Raw genomic sequence first — 23,704 nt, 5'->3', positions numbered from 1 at the left:
TCTGTCACCCAGGCTGGAGTGCATGGTGCTATCTCGGCTCATTGCAACCTTTGCCTCCCGGATTTAAGCAATTCTCCTGCCTCAGCTTCCTAAGTAGCTGGGATTACAGGCACGTGCCACAACGCTCAGCTAATTTTTGTATTTTTAGTAGCGATGGGGTTTCACCATGGTGGCCAGGCTGGTCTTGAACTCCTGACCTCAGGTGATCTGCCCGACTCACCCTCCCAAAGAATTTTTAAGTGTACAGTTCAGTGGAATTAAATACATTTACCATGTTGTGAAACCTCACCATCATCTGTCTCTGGAACACTTTCCATCTCATAAAACTGGAACTCTGTGCCCGTTAAACAATTATTGGCCAGTTTCCTCTTCCTCAGCCTCTGGCAACCAACACTCCACTATCTCTATGATTTTGACTAATTCTAAGTACTTCATATAAGTGCATTCATACAGTACTTTTCTTTTTGTGACTGGCTTATTTCACTTAACATGTCACTTAACGTATCTTGTAACGTGTTACTTAACATTTCACTTAACATGTTCATCCATGTTGTAGCATATGTCAGAATTTCCTTCCTTTTAAAGGCTAAATAATATTCTATTTTATGTATATATCATATTTTGTTTATCCAATTATTCATTGATGGATGCTTGGGTTACTTCCATTTTTTAGCTATTGTGAATAATGCTGCTATAAATGTGGACATACAAATAGCTCTTTGAAAAGTGGGATTAATGGATCATATAGCAATTCTACTTTTAACTTTTTGAGGAACCATAATACTGTTTCCACAGTAGCTGCACTATGTGACATTCCCACCAGCAGTGCACAAGGGTTTCAATTCTCCATATCGTCCTAACACTTGTTATTTTCTAATTTTTTGATACTAGCCATCCTAGCGGGTGTGAAGTGGTATCTCATTGTAGTTTTGATTTACATTTCCCTAATGATAAGTGATGTTGAGCATCTTTTCATGTGATTATTGGTTATTTGCCTATATTTTAGGAGAAATGTCTATTCAGTCCTTTGCCCATTTTTTAATTGGGTGGTTTTGTTGTTGAGTTTTAGGGCTTTATATATTCTGCATCTGAATCCCTCTTGAGATACAGGATTTGCAAATATTTTCTCACGTTCTGTGAGTTGCCATTTTACTCTTAATAGTGTCTTTCGATGCACAGAATTTTTAAATTTTCATGATGTCTAACATGTCTATTTAAAAATTTTTGTTGCCTATGTCTTTGGTGTCATATCCAAAAAAGTCATTGCCAAATCTATGTTGTAAAGCTTTGCTGCATGTTTTCTTTGAAGAGTTTTATCATTTTTAGCTCTTGTGTTTAAGTCTTTGATGCATTTTCAGTTAATTTTTGCATATGTTCTTAGTTAAGGATCCAACTTCATTATTTTGCATGTGGATATTCAGATTTTCTAGCACTACTTGTTTAAAAGACTGTCTTTTCCCCTATTGAATGGTCTTGCATTCTTGTCAAAAATAATTTGACTCTTGTCATCTCACTCTTGAATCACAAGTCCTCTAGCCTCCAGACATGGCTTCCCACTCAGTCTGTGTATTGTGGTTACAGCCCTTATTTTGAAATAAACTTGATCATATCTCTCTCGGGCTTAAAAAGTCTTCAGTGGTTTTCCTGGCACCTTCAGAATAAAATAAAGCCCTTCAGCATGGGATACCTGCCCCTTCCTAGGGATGCTCCCCTGCTTCATCTTGCATGCCTCAGACTCTGGTGGTCTGTCTACTGGTTGATCGTAATGCTCTTTTGTGCTATTGGACATGTTACTCCTGCTGCCAGAATATCTGACTCCCACCTAACTCCCATTCACCTAACTCCCATTCACCTACTTGCTGCTCTACTCAGTATGTCTCCTCTGTCTACCACAACCTGCTCCCCATTATGAGAAACGTGCCCTTTGAATGCCCTTGTCTTACTTCTTTCATAGAACATAATTGCTCTGTGTTGGAATGATAGATTTATCTGCTTTTCTCCTCTCTAGATTGTGAGATCCATGAGAGCCCAGAAAATATTTTAGGATCCCTAGTGCTTAGCACAGAGCTTGGCATATGGAGGTGAGCAAAAAGATTTATTGAATCCAGTTGTCCATCTACTCATCCATTCAATATGAATGAGAGAACAGCCCTTTTTTTTTAAGAGGGATGGCCTTTTCTTAAAAGACCTGTATCTTGAAGCATTATTTTCCCCTATTCAAGGCCCGGTTTATTAGGTCCTGATACTTAATGGTGGTAAAAGGGTATTATTATTGGAAGGTTGGGTATGTCAGAGGCACAATAGTAGTTCAGACAGTGAACTGAAGCTTTTTTGCCTGGAATTCACTGGCTTCTTTGATGAGGATAGGAAGTAGCCTGGGACTATTGCTGCGACATGACATCAATCTTGGTGGCTAAGAGGAAGGGGCTGTGAAGGAGGGGGTGGACTTGGGAGATGAAGAGTTCCTGTGGCTCCAGTCCACCAGAATGGATGACCTAGGCAACAAAAGTAAGACTGGGAAGTGTTTTTCATCTACTTAGAGTTTGGGATATATGGATGAATTGAGTGAAATGAGGATTTTGGTGAGTATCTCTACTAGGTTACTGACAGGGATGGGTTCTCCAGGGATTCAGCTGAATCTTATAGGTAGATCTGATCTGGTGAAAGATAAGGTATAAATTGGCCTGTCAACAGGACATTCGTACTGGTAGTTATTACTACCTTGATGGCTTTAAGAGATTTTGGGGGCTGGGAAGAAGTAGAGTAAATGTAGCCAAACAGATGGATGTATTAGGGAAAATATAGCTGTAAGGAGCAGTGAGAGCTTAGTGATGGTGGCAGTAGAGCATAAAGACAAATTGTCTTTAACTTTGGCTTTGCAAAAATTGGGGCATAAACTGGGGCTATATTACTGAAGCAATCCGATTAGGAGGATTCATAAAAATGAAATGCATTTCATATGCACATCTGGGCAGCTGTAGCCACTGTAGGTTTCTTGTAGGTCTGATAGAAAATGAGCTCTGTTGGTGAACACCTTAGCCAATATGATGAATAGTAGTGAAAGGCTGTACCTTGGGAGGCTCAGGATTATACCGGTGTACCTATCACTGAGAGTTACTAGGCATATGACAGACTGAATGAAGAGTTGACCTAGGGACACTCCTTGAATATGTCCCCTTTTTTTGATCAGCATATCCTTCTAATCTCCTAGGAGTTCCAGTTTACAAAATGTAATGGGGGGAATAAACTAAGAAGTAAGGCATGATTACCCTATCTGGGTATTAGGGGTACTTGGCCTCTGTGATTGACACAGAGGCCAAACCATGCTATAGTCTGTGCCTTTTCCTGCTGCTTTCTGCTGAGAGATGCAAAGGACGGCAAGGCTGAGTTGTAAATTCTTGTACATTCTTGTCCATTGATCCTGCTGCCTTGAGCAGGGCCAGGTCAAGCCAGTCCTATGGTCTAGAACATAAACCCTGTGGTTTTGGACACTCAGGGTGCTGTGTGTGTTGATGCTGAATGAGTAGGCTTGGTGCTTAGTTGAGCTTTCAGAACCCTGGAAATGCTTGAGTTTGCAGTGACTCATGCACAGTAGAATGGAATGCCTGATTCTGCATCCCTCTAGACAGGGTCAACAGGATCAAAACATGACCTTGATGGCCAAGCCAAGTTCTCTTTTTCCCAAAGGGTTTTCTGCCCTATTTAATATGGTAGCCAGTAGCCATATGTGACTATTTATATTAAATTTAAATTAATCAAAATTTAAAAATTAGTTACTTAGTCACACTAGCTACATTTTACATGCTCAGTAGCCACATAAAGCCAGTGGCTGCTGTATTGAACAGTGCTGATTATGGAACATTTCCATCACTGCAAAAGGTTCTCTTGGACAGCACTAATCCAGATCTCTTTGTAGGAGAAGAATTGGCACCTGGGGCCGCCTAATCTTCAAGGGGCACATTGCAGAGCATGGTGTTGACCCATCTGGATACCATGTTTGAAGTTGACATGGCCCAGAATTTGACTTCCACCAGTTAAAAATATACTTCGACAGTTTTGTATTTAACCTGTAAATCCAGAAGCATGACAGGGCCTTCTGGATGGAGCACTGTGAAATTAGCGTACACTTCAAACCCTCTTCCCTAAAAGATCATGCGCTACCGTGCTCTACATGGTAGACCTGTCTCGTAGTGTAGGCTTCAGCAGATACTCTTTGACAAATAATTGGTTCTGTGCTGCTGATAAGCCTAATAAGTGAAAGATGGTCTTTCTCTTAAAAAATTGAGATATATGATACCAGTCTCATAAACTCTAATTCACAAGCCCTGGCATTATGAGAGGCACTTAAAGCATGAATGGCATTAAGATTATCCTTTAATTTTGCAGTAGGCAAATGACCTCCCAAAGATATTCACTTCCTAATCCCCAGAATTTGGGAATACGTTACCTTACATGACAAAGGGGATTTTGCAGATGTGAGGAAGTGAAGGATTTTGAGACGGGGAGACTATCCTGGATAATCCCAGTGGGACCCATGTAATCACACAAGTCCTTAAAAGTGGAGAACTTTTCCCTGCTGTGGTCACAGAAAAAAATGCAACCAATGTAAGAAGGGTCAGAGAGATTCAACATTGTTGCCTTTGAAGGTAGAGGAAGTGACCACAAGCCGAAGAATGCAGACAGGCTCTAGAAGCTGGGAAAGAGAAGGAAACGTATTCTCTGCAGAGCTAACAAAATGAATATATCCCTGTCTACACCTTGATTTTAACCTGGTGAGACCTGTATTGGGCTTCTAACCTACAGAACTCTAAGATAATAACTATATGTTGTTGAACCTGCTAAGTTTGTGGGAGTTGTAACAATAGCATTAGGAAATTAATACACCTTTTATACAGTGGAGGATGACTAAATTATTTTGAAAAATACAACTGTCACAAGGATGAAATATTCATGATCACAAATTAGTGCATTCTTAACTGTGGATAATTATGTATGAAGCCAAATTGTAATAAAACTGTTATTTGCCAAACATAGAAACGTTGCTTTGTGACTAGGCTGAGTCCAGAAGGTTATTCTCTCTGCTTCTACCTGTTATGTATCTGGGCAAGTGTAAGGCCTTTGCAGGTGAATCCAGTAGAGAACATGCTAAGAATGAGCAGCAGTCATGCACGACTCTATCACTGAAAGCCTTCTAGCCATTTCATAGCTTCACTTCCCTGGTTTTATTTTTTCAGAGAGGACTGAAGGAGATGAATGGATAATAAACTATTGCTAAAAACTTGGTCTTGATGAACTCTTTGATGCAGGGCTATGGGGGGATGGTGATGGGTGGGTACCATGGGATCGATAGCCCTGCACCAGCTCAGAGGTATAATTGTGAGGCTGATGGAAATGCTCATCAGGGAGAAGGAAATCAGGACCACAGCTTCTGAGGACTGAACATGCTCTCAACTCTCAAATATAGAATCATTATTGGCCTTGGCATTCATGGTGTTAGCCTTGACTCAGGTGAGAATGCCTCAACCCTTCCTAAGTTCTCCGAGGCCCCTGAGTAGACTGTCACTAGGACCTGGGGACATGGAGCTCAGTTAATGGCCTCTTATTTTTACTATGCCATAGCACCCACCTGACTTCCGGAAGGCATTGCTTCACTTTCATAGACAGAAGATGTAACAGCTGCCACAAAGATCCCTGGAGCTCTGCCCAGCGATTCTCACTCCCAGCTGGGTAGCTGACCAATTTTCCCTGAGAAGACATGGTTTCCTCCAGCAGCAGCAGAAGGAGTCATGGGTTTTTCTGTTTCATGGCTCAAACTGTTGTGACTCAGAATTATACTAGGACAGGGCCCTGACTTATTCTTCTGGGCTGGGCTGAGTGAGGCCTGGCTGAGTGCACCTGGTTACACACGTAGGGGTAGAATCAAACACTGGAGGTACCCATAACGCTGGTTAGGAGGATAACTAGCTAGAATAAGGTTGGCAAGAACTGGGTGAGCAGGGATAGGAATTAAGACTGAGGACTGGGCTGAGGGTAGGTCAGGGGTTCTGGCAGCAACACAGCTGGAATGAATGGAGAAGCACACACACACCAAAAAAACCAGGCTAAGAAGAGCCTACATCAAGCTTGGCCAACCCACGGCCCGCGGGCTCCATGTGGCCCAGGATGGCTTTGAATGTGGCCCGGCACAAATTTGTAAACTTTCTTAAAACACTATGAGATTTTTTGGTGATTTTTTAAGCTCATAACTATTGTTAGTGTTCGTATGGTTTTTTTTGTTTGTTTGTTTTTTGTTTTTTTGAGATGGAGTCTCGCTCTGTCACCCAAGCTGGAGTGCAGTGGTGCAATCTTGGCTCACCACGACCTCCACCTCCCAGGTTCAAGTGATTCTTCTGCCCCCGCCCCCAGAGTAGCTGGGATTACACGTGCTCGCCACCATGCCCAGCTAATTTTTGTATTTTTAGTAGAGAGAGGATTTCACCATGTTGGCCAGGCTGGTCTCGAACTCCTGACCTTAAGTGATGTGCCCGCCTTGGCCTCCCAGAGCGCTGGGATTACAGGCATGAGCTGCTAGGCCCGGCAGTGTTAGTATATTGTATGTGTGGCCCAAGATAATTCTTCTTCCAGTGTGGACCAGGGAAGCCAAAAGATTGGACACCCATGGCCGAGATGGACATGAAGCCAGGTAAGTACATGGCAGGTAAGCTGAGCTCCAAATGGGAGGCAGTGGGATATCACAGTCAAGAGCATGGGTTTTTCATTCACTTACATAGATTTGAATTTAAATCCTGTCCTCCCAATTACTAGCAGTGTGATTTGGGGCAATTTACTTCTTCCCGCCCCAGTTAATTTATCTCTAAAATTGGGATAATAATATGTATCCTGCAGGTGATTGTAAGAATTAGAAATAAGGCATACAACATGCCTCACACATTGCTTCTCTGACTGGATTCACAAATGTACTCTTGGGAGTCCAAAAGTTCTCCACAAAAATTTTATCTTAAGTTCTTAACCTTTTTTACATGTATTTTAAAGAGCAGTTTTAGGTTAATATCATATTTGAGAAGACAATACAGAGAACTCTCTCTCGTGGTAGTTTATAATCTATCCCCATTGCTTCATCTGGATTATCATTCCCCACCATTGACATCCTGCAGCAAAGTGGTACATTTGTTACAATTGATGAGGCAGAATTGACACATCATTGTTACCCAAAGTTCATAGTTTACATTAGATTTACTCTTGATGTTGTAGTTATAATATCCCATGGGTTTTTAACAAATGTAGCATGACATGGATCTATCATTATTGAATCATACAGAATATAGGCATGTCTCAGAGATATCATGGCTTGATTCCAGACCACCACAATAAATCAAATATTGCAATAAGGTGAGTCATATGAATTTTTTATTCCCCAGTGCATATAAAAGTTACATTAAAACTATACTATGTTATATTAGGTGTGCAATGGCATTATGTCTAAAAAACAGCATACACACCTTAATGAACAAATAGTTTATTGTTTAAAGTGCTAATGATCGCCTAAGCCCTCAGCCAGTTGTCATCTTTTTGCTGGTCGATGTTGATGGCTGCTCACTGATCAGGGTGGTTGTTGCTGAAGGTGGTAGGTGGCTGTGGAAATTTCTTAAAATACAACAACAATGAAGTCTACCACATTGATTGACTCTTCTTTCATGAAAGAGTTTTCTGGAGTAGGCAGTGCTATTTAACAGCATCTTACCCACAGTAGAACTTCTTTCAAAATTGGAGTCAAACCTCCCAAACCCTGCCACTGTTTCATCAACTAAGTTTACATAATGTTCTAAATCCTTTGTTGTCATTTCAACAATGTTCACAGTATCTTTACCAGGAGTAGATAACATCTCAAGAGACCGCCTTCTTTGTTCATTCATAAGGAGCAACTCCTCATCTGTCAATTTCTATCATGAGATGGCAGCAATTCAGTCCCATCTTCAGGCTCCACTTCTAATTCTAGTTCCCTACCTATTTCTACCACATTTGCAGTTACTTCCTCCACTGAAGTCTTGAATCCCTCAAAATCATCCATAAGGGTTAGAATCAACTTCTTCCAAACTCCTGTTTGTGTTGATATTTTGACCTCCATGAATCATGAATGTTCTTAATTACGTCTAGAAGAATCATCTCCAGAAGGTGTTCAATTTACCTTGCCTAGATCCACCAGAGGAAGCACTGTCTATGACAGCTATAGCTTTATGAAATGTATTATATTTCTTAAATAGTAAAACTTGAAAGTTGAAATTATATTTTGATCCATGGGCTGCAGAATGAATGTTGTGTTAGCAAGTATGAAAACATCATTAAACTCCTTATACATCTCCATCAGAGCTCTTACATAACCAGTGCATTGTCAATGAATAGTAATATTTTGAAAGGAATCTTTTTTTTCTGAGCAGGTCTCAACAGTGGACTTAAAATATTCAGTAAAACCATGCTGTAAAAAGATGTGCTGCCATCTAGGCGTTGTTATTCCATTTATAGAGCACAAAGCAGATTTAGCCTAATTCTGAAGATCCCTAGGATTTCTTAAATAGTAAATAAACATTGGCATCAACTTAAAGTCACCAGCTGCCTTCACCCCTAACAAGAGAGTCAGTTTGTCCTTTGAAGTCTGAAGCCAGGTATTGACTTCTCCTTTCTAGCTATAGAAGTTCTAGGTGGCATCTAGATGACATCTTCTCCCAATAGAAAGCTGTTTTGTCTATGTTGAAATCTGTTGTTTAATGTAACCACCTTCATCAATGATCTTAGCTAGATCTTCTGGATCTTGCACTTTTATGTGCACGAAGATGTCTTTTATGTTAAGGAGATGACTTCTTTCCTTAAACCTCATGAACCCACTTCTGGTGGCTTTAAACTTTTCTTCTGCGGCTTCCTCACCTCTCTCAGTCTTCATCGTACTGAAGAGACATGCTCTGAATTAGGCTTTGGGCTTAAGAGAATGTCGTGGCTTGTTTGATCTTCTATTTAGACCACTAAAACTTTCTTCATGTCAACAACAAGGCTGTTTCACTTTCTTATGATTTGTGTGGTTACTGGAGTAGCACTTTTAATTTCCTTTAAGAACTTTTCTTTTGGCCGGGCGCGGTGGCTCACGCCTGTAATCCCAGCACTTTGGGAGGCCGAGGCGGGCGGATCACAAGTTCAGGAGATCGAGACCACGGTGAAACCCTGTCTCTACTAAAAATACAAAAAATTAGCCGGGCGCGGTTGTGGGCGCCTGTAGTCCCAGCTACTCGGGAGGCTGAGGCAGCAGAATGGCGTGAACCCGGGAGGCGGAGCTTGCAGTGAGCCGAGATCGCGCCACTGCACTCCAGCCTGGGCGACAGAGCGAGACTCCGTCTCAAAAAAAAAAAAAAAAAAAAAAAGAACTTTTCTTTTGCATTTACAACTTGGTTAACAGGAGCAAGAGGCCCTGCTTTTGGCCTGTTTCAGCTCTGGGCATGCCTTCCTCACTAAGCTTAGTAATTTCCAGCTTTTGATTGAAAGTGAGAGATGTGTGATTCTTCCTTCCACTTGAAAAGCTAGAGGCCATTATAGGGTGATTAATTGGCCTAATTTCAATGTTTTTGTGTCTCAGGGCATGGGGAGGCCTGAGGAGAAGGAAAGAGATGGGAAAATGGCTGGTTTCTGGACCAGGAAGCACAGACACACATTTATTGATTAGGTTTACCATCTTATATGGGTGCAGTTTGTGTCACCCCCAAACAATTACAATAGTGACATCAAAGACCACTGATCACAGATCACCATAACAGATATAATATTGAAATATTGCAAGAATTACAAAAATGTGAGCCAGAGCCATGAAGTGAGCACCTGCTGTTGGAAAAATCGCACTGATAGATCTTGCTCAACACAAGCTTGCCACAAACCTTCTTTAAAAAAAACAATGCAATGTCTGCAAAGGGAAATAAAGTGAAGTGCAATAAAACAAGGTGTATCTGTAGTTGTGCTGCTGCAAAAATTACCTGTGCTGTGTCTATTCATCCTTTCCCCCTCCCAATCCCTGGCAACCACTGATCTTTTTACTGTCTCCATAGTTTTGCCTTTTCCAGAATGCCATACAGTTGGGATAATAAAGACAGTATATAGCCTTTCCGACTGGCTTCTTTCACTTAGCAGTATGCATTTAAGCTTCTTTCATGTCTTTTCATGGCTTGGAAACTCATTTCTTTCTAGTACTGAATGATATTTTATTGTCTGGATGTATCGAAGTTTTTAAAATTCATTTACCAACTCTTAACTTTTAATCCAGTGATTTTGAAACTGGGGCCTTTGGAGATCTGGGCTGAATGTGTATTCTTGAGGACTCAAGAGTTTTAGAATTTGAGAGATAACTAGCCAAGCATATAGTATGTGCTCAATAAGTATAATAATTAGTGACAGAATTGCAACTATTGTAAAAGAAGCTAAAAGTGTTGTGAAGCAGGGCTGGGTGGGGCCTGTGTTCACAAGCTTTCTCCCAGAGAGGAGAGGCATGTCAACGGGATTTGTAGTCAACGCAGTTTATTTGCAGCTAGAGAGGGTTTGAACTTCCTGACAGCTGCCTGGGGCTGCCCAGGCTTCAAGGGCCACATTCCTGGGGCAGTTGCTGGACACTACTGTGGCCTGACAGTTTCTGACAGCCCCGTTTTTAAAACTTGGAACATTTTCTTATCTTGAGTTTTCTGGCACTGTTCGCTTGCTCAGTGATTTCCAGAGATTACGGTGTGATTCCTCAATTACCTCTGAAAGGTCTTCCTGTTCCCTGGGCTGTAGTTCATGGGGCCTGGAGACCTGAACTCATTTGGGCTGCTCGGGGCTGCCTAAATCTCCGCCCATCCATCTTTAGCTTCTGTTCTCTCTTAACCATCTGTGTTCTGCTCCACTAATATTGAAGATTTTGCTTCCAGATGGCAAGGCTAGAGTAAAATTGCAGCTGGGCAGTGCCATCATCTGTTCCACCATCTACCCCAGGCCAGCGCCTTCCTTTGTTCATCTTCTTACCTGAAACACAATTTTACAAGGTCCATGTTTTGCCATCTGAGCATTGCACAGGCCTGAGGTCAGAGCTGTGACCATGACCCAGCCTTTCCTGTGCTGTCCTTTGTCTATGCTCCTCTCTACCTGCGTAGTGAAATGCTCCCCTCTCTACCTGCATAGTGAAATGCTCCCCTCTCTACCTGCATAGTGAAATGCTCCCCTCTCTACCTGCATAGTGAAATGCTCCCCTCTCTACCTGCATAGTGAAATGCTCCCCTCTCTACCTGCATAGTGAAATGCTCCCCTCTCTACCTGCATAGTGAAATGCTCCCCTCTCTACCTGCATAGTGAAATGCTCCCCTCTCTACCTGCATAGTGAAATGCTCCCCTCTCTACCTGCATAGTGAAATGCTCCCTGCACTGACACACAGCTCAGGAGTTTCAGTACCCCCTCCCTTGTGTTCATCTGGATTATGCCTTATTATATTTTCAGAATTTCATTTTTTTAGAGCTCTCTGCTTCTTAAGTCATATTTTGTTTTAGGGACAGGGTTGTCAACCCTGGCTGCACATTAAAATGATTGGAGAAATCAAACCTCTAGGGTATGGTTATCCAGTTAATCATAAAAAATCTCTCATGTTTAGGTTCTCCACATAATGATAAAAGAAAAAAAGTATTAAAATGAGCTGCATCAAAATTAAACATTCCTGTTCACCAAAAGCTACTGTTAAGAAAAAGAAACAAATCACAGACTGGCAGAAAATATTTGCTACACATATATCTGACAAAGTACTTATAACCAGTATAGATTAGCAATTGCTACAATTCAGTAATAAAAAGAAGAAATTGATCAAGCAGCTTGAACAGGCACTTCACAAAGGAAAATTTGTAAATGATCAGTAAACACACAAAAAGGCACTTAACATCATTAGTCATAATGGAAATGTGAATTAAAACCTACTAACATGGCTAAAATTTAAAAATGACAACATCAAATGTTGGCAAGGATGCAGACCCACTGGAACTCTTTGTTTCTGGTAGGAGTATAAAGTGGTACAACCACTTTGGATACCGGTCTGGCAGTTTCTTATAAAGTGAAAGATACACCTACCCAATGACCAAAAACACTACTTCTGGGTGTCTACCCAAGATAAATGAAAATAGGCACAAACTAGTAGACTTAAAAGCTTTATTAATAATAGCCCAAACTGGAAACCATCCAAATGTTCCTCAACTAGAAAATTAATAAACAAATTGTGGTATATCTCTACCATAAAATACAGCTCAGTAATAGAGAAGGAGCAAACGACTGCTTCCCATGACAACACAGATGAACCTGGAAAACATGATGCTGCGTGGAAGAGATCACACACAAAAGGGCACCTACTACATAATTCCACTTATATAAAGTTCTAGAACAAGTAAACTAAGATACAGAGAACCAGAGCGGAGGTTGCCTCTAAGACAGGGCATCTATGAGTGTCTGGAAACTGCCAGAGAGAACTTTCTGGAATGATGTATCTGATGCCTTGATAATGGTGGGTGTTACAAGGCATAGGCATTTATCAAAACCCATTTTCAAATGGTGTCTTAAGTGTTGTATATTTAATATCTACATATGAAATTTACAAATTATATATCAATAAGGAGAATGAAATTTTTTAAATGTTCCCTAGATGATTTTGCTACACAGTAAGTGTTGATTCAATGCTTCACTGGCTCAGTTCATAAAATGTCTCTGTCTTTTCCCTTCAGTTTGAAACCTTCATTCCTAACATCCAGGCCCTTTGTCTGCCAGCACCATATTTCAGTCTCTCGTAATTAGGAACCCAATAACACCATGAACACTCACCAACGATGTCTTTTTTCAATACACCAACCTTACCTCCCTGTTAGACAAAATGAAATCTAAAACACCAGGTCTCCTTTCTGAGCAAGGGAGTTATCAGTTGGATAAAGGGAAAAATGACTGCCATTCCAGGTGGATAACTGGAAGAATGACTTCTTGTAGGAGAATGAAATGTGTAGTAGCTGCCAAGGAGGTGATGTCCTTTGGTCCTGCCCTCTTATCTATATGCAGAAATGGATGTGTTCATATTATGTTTTGGGAACGCATTTTTGATCCACTTCATCAGACGAGCATCTTTTTGCTCCCAGGCTTACTGATTTTGATGTAGTTGAATACGTTCTTATTTAATGTGAAATTCTGTGTTTCTTTTTGTTAGATGTACTTCTTTTGAGTAAAACATACTTTTAAAAATTACTGTTTCCATTCTAACTTCTCTCTTGCCAAGACCCAAGGATATCTGGGAGAATTTTCTTTCTTTTCTTTTTTTCTTTTTCTTTTCTTTTTTTTTTTTTTTTTTTTTTTTACCATGAGGTGTTTATGTGTTCAGACTACTTATTACCCATCTTTGCCATATTTTCTTATCTGTGGAGATGCTGAGACCTAATTTAGCTTATTTTCTGAAAAGCCAGTGTCAAATACCTGTGAGCAATACAGAAGAAATAGATCACCTACTCAGCAGCTTTAACTGTGTAGGACTCAGCTAATAACGAAAAGTAAGCCACAAAGAGACCCTGAAGACACAAAATGGATGTCATAAAATCCACACACTTTCCTCAGAGGCCAGCCCATTGGAGTCTCACTCACAGTCACTTTCCTCTCACCTGGGACACAGGTGTAACATCTTCACAGCTTGATTAGAAGCACCAAGTTAGAAGACAGAACAAAGATGGCCCTTACAGTCAGGTGTATTGATAGCTATAAAAAGGGACAACTGACAGGAGAGAAGAGACAATCCTTTTCATCTTCACTTTATCCTATTAAAATCAAAACGAGCCTGGGCATGGTGGGTCATGCCTGTAATGCCAGTGATTTGGGAAGCCAAGGAAGGACAACTGCTTGAGCCTAGGAGTTTGAGACCAGCCTAGACAACATGGTGAAACCCCATCTTTACAAAGATGGTGTGGTAGCACATGTCTATAATCCCAGCTACGAGGGAGGCTGAGGAGGGAGGATCACTTGAGCCCAGGAGTTCAAGGCTACAGTGAGCTATCATGGTGCCACTGCACCCTCAGCCTGGGCAACAGAGTGACACCCTGTCTCTAAGAAGAAAAAAAGAAAGAAAAATAAATAGAAAGATCTAGCAGCTAGCTATTTGTTTCAGGAGCACCCATGTAAAATCATTCTCAAGAAGCTCTAGAGGCATGACACATTTGAGGTCAATGCGAAACAGTCATTGATGGTAGTGCCTTTAAGCCATCAAGAAAAGGCCAAATGTTCCATGCAATACTCTTTGAAAAAGGCAGAGAAGTGTGTAATGTGGTTTAGAAAGGTCTGTATCAAATTGGGCAGAAATAAAAGTTTTGACTGTTTAAGTGAGTAAGGTGCAGGATCTCAAACCTTCACTGTCCTGGCATAGTGACCTTGAGGACAGTTCTGGGGTAATGACAGTCATGGAAGCAGAACCAGACCCTCTCTGCTATCTTCCATAAGCAGCCCATTCCCCCTTTCTGGATGGGGGAGTGCCCTCCTGTAACTGCAGCCATTGCTGCATGGGTCTCAGCTCCAGTCCGCCACTCCTTGTTCACAAAGCACCTGCTACCTTTCTTCCTTGAAGCCTCTGCCACCTGCCACCCCATCTCCTCCTTGGACCTCCAAATCCGACAGACTCTGGTTATCTCTGGGTGGACTCTTCATTCTCCAAATCCATCAGAGGCTCATCTCTTAATCCCATGAATCTGAAATAAAAAGTAGCAATTCATAAAGAAGTTCTACAGATGAAATGTTAATGACACTTGGAATTTTTTTAAAACAATCCAGCAGGAGTAGGGATAGGAAAGGCATAGGCAAAACAAGATGGCTATTGACAATTGTTGGGGCTGGGTGATGGTTTCATGGGGCACGCCGCCTCTCTTTGTGTATATTTTTAAACATGTCCATTTAAAAAGGAGGTTGGCTATAGTGGCTTACACCTGTCATTCTATTACTCTGGGAAGCCAAGGGGGGAGGATGATTTGAGGCCAGGAGTTCTTGACCAAACTGAGCAACATAATGAGATCCCATCTCTACAAAAATTTTTTAAAAAATTAGCTGAGCATGGTGGTGGACACCTGTAGTCCCAGCTACTTGGGAGGCTGAGAAAGAAGGATGGCTTGAGCCCAGGAGGTCGAGGCTGCAGGGAGCCATGCTGTGCTACTGCACTCCAGCCTGGGTGACAGAGTAAGACTCTATCTTTAAAACAATGAAAATTAAAAATTTTTTAAAAAGTTACAAAGAAGATATAAGATGTCATAACGCCTAATGAAGTTCTCATATCTTCATGGGTTTCTGGACAGAGAGTGTACCTTCACTTTACTGTTAGCCTAAGATTGCTCAAAACATCTGGAAGTTATCATTTGAAAAAGAATCTCACAAGTATGCCTGCCTGTCACTGTTCAATATATGTTACAGTGCAGATTATTCAGAGCAGCATTAAGGCATCAACATAAGTGCAACTCCATGGAGTCAGGGACAGAGGTCAAGGTGAAGTGTTTCTTTACCTTTGAAGACTTCTGGCACCCAGGCCGCACCTACACTTCAGCTCAGAAATCCAGGTATCAGGGAAGTGAGGGGTGAAGTCTGAACCCATGTGAACTATACATTTTGGGACTTGAATCTTTGGGAACTTGGCTCTCTTTGATGAGAAATTACTTCCCTCCTCCACTGGCTCAGCTTTTCTTCTCTCGCCTTCCCTTTCCTCCCTCCTCTCTTCCTCTTCTTTCCCCTTCCTCTCTTCTTCCTCTTTCCCTTCCTCTCTTCCTCCTTCCTTTCTTCCTTCCTCCTTTTAAGTCACCACCACCACCAACACTACAGAAACCTATAGCATGTTCATGTCAGAACTTCTAAAGAGTTGTTGTAAAGATTAAGATACAAATGTGGAAGAAAGAAATTTAAATTCATTAGAATAATTTTGATCATCATAATTAAAACAATTTTCCTGTATCGTGGACACTTCCAAACATGTAAATGTCTGACTAATCCAATGAACCCCTTGTACTAATCACTCACCTTCAGTAGAGTTGGCCAGTCTCTATTTCATCCTTTCATCTTTTTCCCCAATCATGCCCACCCTCCTCCTCACCCCACCTGAGATTACTTCAAAACAAATCCAAGGCATCATATTGTTTCATCTGTAAATAATTCAGCAGTATTTATAAGAGATAATCTCTTATTTTAAACATAATCACAATACCAATGCATCTAAAAAATAACAATAATTCATTAATATTATAAAATATTCAGTCAGTTCTCAAATTTCCCTGATTATCTCCTTTTTATTCTTGGTTTGTTCAAATGCGGACCCAGATAAGACCCACGCATTGCATTCTGCTGAAAGAGCTCTTGTCGCTCATAGTCTGTAGACTTCCCTGCCCTCTTGTTTTCTTGCCATTTATTGATTGAAGAAACTGAGCTATTTGTTTTGCAGAATTTTTACCATTCTGCATTTTGCTGATTGCATCCTCATGGTATCGTTTAACATGTTCTTGTAATTCCTGTAATTACCCAGAATTCCTGTAATTACCTGTAATTCCTATCAGCTGATGCTTATACCTAGAAGCTTGTCATTATTAGTAGCAATATCAAAAACTTCACTTCTGAGACTGGCAATTTCTACGTCTGACATCTTACCACAGTGAATAAGGCAGCATCCCAAACTCTTCTGAGTCAATAAGAAAAGGATAACTCTTGCAGCAATGCCAAGTTCAGTTTCTGTTCACTTTGCAAAAAATGTGTGCCCACTACTAGACCCATGACTGTCAACTAGAATGTGCTGGGCCTCCTTTCCTGTCTGTGCAAGGGAATGGGCACGGCCAGGTGGAAAGAACATGAACTTGGGAGTCAGACAGCTCTAGATGTGAATTGACTTCACCTTTTATGAAGTACATAGCTTGTCTAGTGAATTCATATCTCCACTTCTCAGATTCCTTGTATACGAGGATAATGTCTATCTTACCAGGCTGCCAAGATGCACCTGACATGTAGTATGTGTTCAATAATTGTTTGTTTCTTTTCCAGCTCAGGTTAAAAATGGGAATTTCAAGAAACCACAAACCCACAGAGTTTGTTTAGATCCAAACACAGATATGGCATTTACCAGCTTCGTAAACAATAGAGGAGGCTTTCAGGTAAGCCCCAAAAAGTACATTCAGAAAGGGGAAAGAATGTGGGGACAGGAACTATTGCTCCCCTTCTCTCCTTGTACTCAGAAAATCCAGGAAATTCTTCCTCAAGAAAGCATGACCCATTTCAGCCTAAAAGTGTGCTTTTCCCTGGACTGTGCTGGCTTGAGAACATATTTCTTTTACCAAAAAATGAGTTCACAGTAAGTGACTCAGAAGCATATGGATGAAATTTCCTTTAAGCCACTCAAGGGATTAGAAATTAAGGGAAAGAGTGCCTGGCAAAATGCATTTGGGGTTTTGCCAAGCCCAAACCAACTGAGAAATAGTTAAGACACAAGGCAGATCTCGAATGCTGCCAAGTTTACCCATCTTAGCAGGACAGGGATTTATAATTAGAGCTGCTCAGAAAAGCACTGCCTTACGGGTGGCAAAGGACAAAAAGGCTTTGTCCCCAACATCTCCACAGGCTGTGGTTTTCCAGATGGGCTCTTAAAGGTGTACACACCCTATCCATCGCCAGAGTCCTCAAAGCCACAGCCTCTACCCAGCAAGGTTTGACTTCTACACCACGCCCCTGACATTCTCTCCAGGCCTCTTTTGTTTCTGGCGCAGGCTGGATGCATTACACTGTGAATTCCTGGATGAGGAAGAACAAATCTTGCGGAGTGTTCTGGAATTACAGTGGAGAGCCATAATGGGAAAATGTGACAAAGCAATTCCCTTCTCTGACATACACATTTTACCCCTGTCTCTCACCTTTGTCACGTTTCCCCATTTCTTCACCTTCTGTGGGTTTCTTTTTCTGTAAAATGAAGGTATTGGATCTGCTGTTTTCAAACTTTGCTACCTGGAGCCATTCGAGGGCCTGGCGGGGCCCAGTGGAAGTGGATGGGGAGATGGTGAGAAGGGATCTCTTCAAAAAAAGCAGGAGGGGGCTCCAACATAGCATTTCAAGGAAATCAAGGGATCCAAAGTTAAACAATTCGAAAATCACAAGTCTGGACGAAGTCTCATTTTCCCTTCCGAATGAACACTGCCAGTGTGGTGTGCCTCAGTCTCCATTCACTAACCCAAATGTCCCCAAAGATGTGCACCAACTCTTCCGTCTAACATTCATCAGAGTGCTCCTGTGTGCCAGGCCGTCTGCTAAGCACTGGGCATACAGCAGTGAACAGAACCCCCAGGGGGCTCATAGACCAGTTGGGAAGATTGGCATTAAACAAATGAATATGTAAATCCAAATCAAGAGGTATCAACACCATGAAAGACAAAATCATGGTTGAAAGTTGAGTGGGTCTGGGGTTGGAGAGATACTGCCCTAAGCACCTACCCTCCCCACATGGCTTGCCTCTTGCCCCTTTATAGAATAACTAATCATTGTTCAGTCTTTGAAAGTTTCCATTTGAAAACATCCCTCTTCTACCTGACAGGAGGGTCAACACACCCAGAACACAAAGGAGCTGATGGGTTTACTTAGCTGTTGCTGCAGAAAGCCAAGAGGATGAACTTGAGAGAACAGACTGAGGGCTTTAGATGGGTGAGTGTGGGAAAGTCTACAGCACTTGCTGTGCTGAGGAATAAATCCAGGTGGATCACCTGGAGGTGACCCAAAGTGCCAATGAAGTCCATGTCAATGGCCCTCTTCACATACTTCACTACTATATCTGGAGCTCTCCTGAACATCTTTCTCCCATTCCTCACTGAGTTTTGCTAGACGTGGCAAATGTTAACTCATTACCAACTCTTAATTCTATTGTTGTTTCTTTGCCCCTGTCTAGCTCTTTCTCTTTGTACATTTTGTAAAGAGAAAAGGAATTAAAAAACAAAAACAAAAACAAAAAAACACTGAAACAACCTCTGGAGACATTTCCATGGTTTCTACTATAGGTAAGGGGCATACTCACCATTTCTGGCCTGCAGCATGCCGAGCCTCTTACCTGGGAGGGAGGTGGGGGAGCTAAGCAGAGGGAGACTGGCTTGGCTGCTTAAAGAGTGAAGACTCCTGCGGGGCACTAGATGGCAACATTTCTCCAAATCTAAACTTGGCGAGGCCCTGTGGACAGAAGGTCAACAGTGCGCAGTTGCCAATCCCAACACATTTTATGAAACCCAGGCTTGTGTGGAGGAGAAGACTGAAGCTAAATCTGGTGAACGGGAGGTCCTAACAGTCTATCTCTCAGAGCTCGGCCCATAGTAAGAGGCTAGTGGTGTTAACTATTTCTACCACTACCACCACCACTACTGCTACAACCATTGCCATCGTCACCACCACCACTATCACCACCACTACCACAACTAATTGACTTACTCATGTTGGTATTGTTTTCCTTGGTGCTGAAAATTAAACCCTCATTCAGACTAATTCTGGGAGGAGAGATCTAGTTAGCGATATACATCCTTTCAATTTTTTTTCAAATATATGCTACAACTAGATTAACAAACTGCTGCCTGGTATAGAAACTTGCAAGAATTGCTTTAATGAATAGATAAGAACGGTTTGTATCCGCACATCACTGCTTTTGGTAGATAAGTAGTTGGTTCTTATCTACTTAAGCAATATTTGAAAACAGTATTGTTCTATGTGAACTGAAAATCTACTCCGGAGTTGTGTTTGCATTGTCAATTTATTTAGCATGCGCTTTCTGCTTAGTAACCAGCCCCACTCCCAGGCCCTGTCCTTTTAATTAGTCACCTGTCATCATATTGAAGTGTTCCTCTTGAGACACCAGTGACCCATGGAGAGTCAAAACATGGCACTTGACACAGAAACAAACATTTGCTGAACTTATGTAATCGGGCTGGTCAGATGAACTGTTTCTTGGTGACCATGAATTGAACTTACAGGAAAGAACAGGAATCAAGGTGGTCAAGAGGGTGGGAATGTCAAGGGGAAGAGGGTCACCAAGCAGAGTTACAGGACCCAAATTTGACTGCTGGCCACTTGTGTAGATGCCTTAAAGCCCCAGTGCTGCATAGTTGCCACTTGACAGAGGTAGATTTTTTTGCATAGTTCCATTCATGTACTCAATCAACAGATAACAATTAACTTCTGACATGTGTCCAGTACGCTTTCAGGCTCTAGGAATACAGCACTGCACAAGGTGCCTGCCCTGATAAGGCTTACATGCTTGCGGAGGAGAGAAACAGAAACAAATAAACAAATTACTAAATATAATTCAGGTTTGATAATACAAAAAGTAATGCAGGATTCAGACACAGTGACAAGTAATGGTGGGTGGGGTGTGTGTGTGTGTGTGTGTGTGTGTGTGTGTGTGTTTGTGTGTGTCCTTTGATTTAGTTAGATTCATTAGGGAAGGCTGCTTGGAAGAGATGACATTTGAACAGACAGACTCGAATGAAATGAGGGGATGAGTCATGTAAGAGTCCCTCAGCTACAACTAAACCACGTATCACCATTATGGTGAACTGACATAAGTCAACTTGGTCATGATGCACCACTCTTAAGTTCTTTTTAGTTGAAAATCATTGTTGAAAGATTAAGATAAATTAGTGCTCTGGTTTGAATGTATGTGTCCCTCCAGAATTTGTAAGTTAAAACTTACACTCCGAGGTGATGGTATTAAGAGGTGGGGCTTCAGGGAAGTGATTAAGTCCTGATGGCTCCACCCTTGTGAGTTGAATGAATGCCCTTATAAAAGAGGCTTCAGAGAGCTGCCTGACCGGTTCATGCCTTCCACCATATGAGCACAGAGGAAAAGAGGCTTCAGAGAGCTGCCTGACCCGCTCATGCCTTCCACCATATGAGCACAGAGGAGGAGGCAGCATCTTGGAAACAGAGAACAGCCTTCTCCAGATACTGAATCTGCTGGTGCCTTAATCTTGGACTTCCCAGCCACTTAGGTTCTCTGGAAGCAGATACTAAGACAGACATTAAGATGGAGAAAGCTCGTCTCTACTAAAAATACAAAATTAGCCGGGAGTGGTGGCGCATGCCTGTAGTCCCAGCTACTCGGGAGGCTGAGGCAGGAGAATTGCTTGAATCCAGGAGGCAGAGGTTGCGGTGAGCCGAGATCATGCCACTGGACTCCAGCCTGGGCAACAAGAGCAAAATTCCATCTCAAAAGCGAAAACAATAACAAAACAAAAAAGCATACATGGCTAGCTAGTTCTGCTTTAAAAAAAAAAAAAGCTCCATATAATTAAATATGACAAAGAGTACAGACCATCTTTAAACTTCATTTATACTCATTACACTTGTTTTCTCTGGCTAGTTTACCAAAAGCACATGATTAGGAGTTTATCTATTTCCATGTTGGTGGAGCTTTATAATCTACAAAGTGAAGGGAATTATTCATGGTAAATAACTGCTCTGCATTTTTTTGTTTGTTTTTACTGGTCTATTTGAATTCTCTTCTGTTAGAAGAATTTAAGTTCAATAAAGTTTAAGCTAAGTTAAAAAAAGAAAAAGGGAAGGAATCTAGATTGGGCAGAGGGAAAAGCTGAACCATAATGCACGTCCAACAAAGCCTCAACCAACCCAGTGTTGGATTTTGGAGTGAATATTGTAATGAGAAAAACCTTCTCCCAAACTGGGGGGGAGTGGAGAGACCAAAAAATGACTCAAACAAGTCCAGCCTAGCAAATAAATGAGTTTATTAGGACTTACATACAAGGAACTCCTGGACAGCAGCAGGGCAGCTTTAGAGATCCCAACTGCCCCCCAACCCTAAGCCGCTTTTAAGCTAATTTTCTGGCTCTTTGCAGTGTGTGTGTGTGTGTGTGTGTGTGTGTGTGTGTGTGTGTGGAGATTGTTCTCCTTGGTAGGGTTGCAGATACTCTCTGGGACGTTTGGTTTCTCAGGGATACCTGCTCCTCAGCTGGATACCATGGCCTTGGCTCATGGCCTGGCCTGCAGGGTTCAGGAAGCAGACACACGTCCCTCAGCAACCTGGCAGGGGATGCCTCACACTACAAATATTAGCCATCAGGATTATCTTGCACTGGGTCAAATGGCTGGGTCTTTATCCCCCACCTGGCTCAGGCAGCAGATAAGGGCTGTGGGTGAGGAGGCTCTCTGCATCCAAAGCAGACCCTGAAGGATCAGGCAGCTGAAGCTATCTCCTGATGGTACTCTCCACAGCAGGGTAGCAAGTCCTTCCTTGAAGGAGGGCTCTGGGCCACATATTTATGTATCTACCACACCGTCAGAGGTGTTTGAATCAGAGCAACTCCATCTTGAATAAGGACTGGGTAAAATAAGGCTAAGACCTACTGGGCTGCATTCCCAGATGGTTAAGGCATTCTAAGTCATGGGATAAGATAGGAGGTCAGCACAAGATATGGGTCTTAAAGACCTTGCTGATAAAACAGGTTGCAGTAAAGGAGCCGGCCAAAACCCACCAAAACCAAGATGGTGACGAGAGTGACTTCTGGTCATCCTCACTGCTACACCAGCACCGTGACAGTTTACAAATGCCATGGCAATGTCAGGAAGTTCCCCTATATGGTCTGAAGGTCCCCTATATGTCTCATGAATAGTGCACCCCTTGTTTTCATGTAATCAAGAAATAACCATAAAAATGGGCAACTGGCAGCCCTTGGGGCTGCCCTGCCTATGGAGTAGCCATTCTTTTATTCCTTTACCTTCTTAATAAACTTCCTTTCACTTTACTGTATGGATTCACCTGAAATTCTTTCTTGTGCGAGATCCAAGAACTCTCTCTTGGGGTCTGGATTGGGACCCCTTTCCGGTGACATCTTTCCTCATGTAACAGTGCAGAATGTAACACATCTAAAATACGTTGGCCAATCCACACATCTTGAATACCTTTAGTTTCCCAAAGGAGAGTCCACTTCTAATATTCATTGTACTTATTAATGATGAACTAATTTAAACAATAAAAATCCATTTCTGACATTCACTGTGCTAATTAACAAAGCCTCAGGTATTCAGGGAGACATCGATCAAAGAAGCACTTAAAGTGGCTGCCTCTGGAGTGTGTCCTTTCTGATAAAATACCAGCTCACTACCCTGGAGTAGAATTTTCCATTAGAGCAACTGCCCTTAGAGTAAAAGCAGAAATGAACCAGCACACACATAATATCCCTGTCTCTACCTCACTGGAGTATTTAAAGTAAATTGGAGACATCTAAATGGCTCTCATTTAGATATGCTTGTCTTTGGGATCTTAGATGCTTACTCTCTGATCTTGTCCACTCATGCTTTCTTATGGATTATTTGGTTGAAAGGGACAGAAACGTACCTGGACTAGTTGGAGTTTAATGGGGGTTACTGTAAGGATCCAGAGATTGGACAGGCAACATCCAGATACCAAGGTTGACAATGAAGGCTCAGAGTGGAACAAGGATGTTGGGATCCCAAACATTCCCTGCCTCTCTCATGAGGCCACAGTCTTCCTCTTTTCTCTGCTTGTCTGTGTGTCTGCTTCTGTCTTCCTCTTCTCTGCCTTTTCCATTTCCTCATTGGCACACTTCCCCACTCCTGAGTCTATATAACCATTGAGTTGGAGCACTCATCATTACTGAAACATCACCATGTCTCTTAGGTCAA

This window comes from Macaca thibetana, chromosome 3 (assembly GCF_024542745.1).
Source record: "Macaca thibetana thibetana isolate TM-01 chromosome 3, ASM2454274v1, whole genome shotgun sequence".
Lineage (NCBI taxonomy): Eukaryota > Metazoa > Chordata > Mammalia > Primates > Cercopithecidae > Macaca > Macaca thibetana.
The sequence above is the reverse complement of the archived record's forward strand: the minus strand, read 5'-3'. Positions refer to the sequence as shown.